Raw genomic sequence first — 913 nt, forward strand, 5'->3', positions numbered from 1 at the left:
TTAACTCTTTAGAGTTCAAAACCTAATTGATCGCTCCTTGATAATAGTAACTGCAATCGTTTTAGCCAATTAGAATTACTGCAATTCTAGCAAAACAGCACGATGCAAGTTGTAATGACAATTACTTACTCCGTTTCATATATTTTAGCTATGCCTAGATTCATCTATTGATTAATTTGTATATATGTTTGGATTTATTAACATCCATGTGAATCTAGCAAATACTAAAAAAATCTTATATTGTGAAACAGATGTACTTTCCCAATGTAGTATTTGGTTACATTGTGAAACATATGTAGTATTTGGGTGCATTTGGTTCGTAGATGTCTGAATTTGAACTAATAAACAAGTTCCCAACTTGGAACAGCCCTATATATTAGGTTGTTTTCTTGTATACATCTATGCAGTGATACAGGGTGAGCTGCTACTGCTAGCAATGATCATAATTTGTGGCAGATTTCCCATATATTTGTATCTAGTTCTATTTCATGGAGAAAATATTGATTTTTAACCGAAACACAGCAGGAGATGCTCATACTGTAATTTCCATTACATAAGAAAGTATGTTCTTTCATCCTTTAGATTCATGTAGATACCAATAAATCTAGACAAATATGTAAACTATATACAATGATAAATGGATGAATTTCAGTAGTATCAGAAAATCTTACAATATAGAATAGATAGAGTACAAAACTGTTGAGGAAATTTACAAGGAGAAAGAAAAATATACAACTGTTGTCCTAAGTTTTCAAGCCGTGATGTCCAGTAGGATTTTTCTGCTTCCTTTGCTCTAAACACATCTAGTGCAAAATCTTCTTTAAAATGCCATTTCCTGTTTGTAAAGCTTGGATTTATGTTGCGGAATATGAAATCATTGTGCCTGCAACATATGCTCCAATCTCCGTCCCAA

The sequence above is a fragment of the Oryza brachyantha genome, chromosome 6, assembly GCF_000231095.2.
Source record: "Oryza brachyantha chromosome 6, ObraRS2, whole genome shotgun sequence".
NCBI classification, from domain to species: Eukaryota; Viridiplantae; Streptophyta; class Magnoliopsida; order Poales; family Poaceae; genus Oryza; species Oryza brachyantha.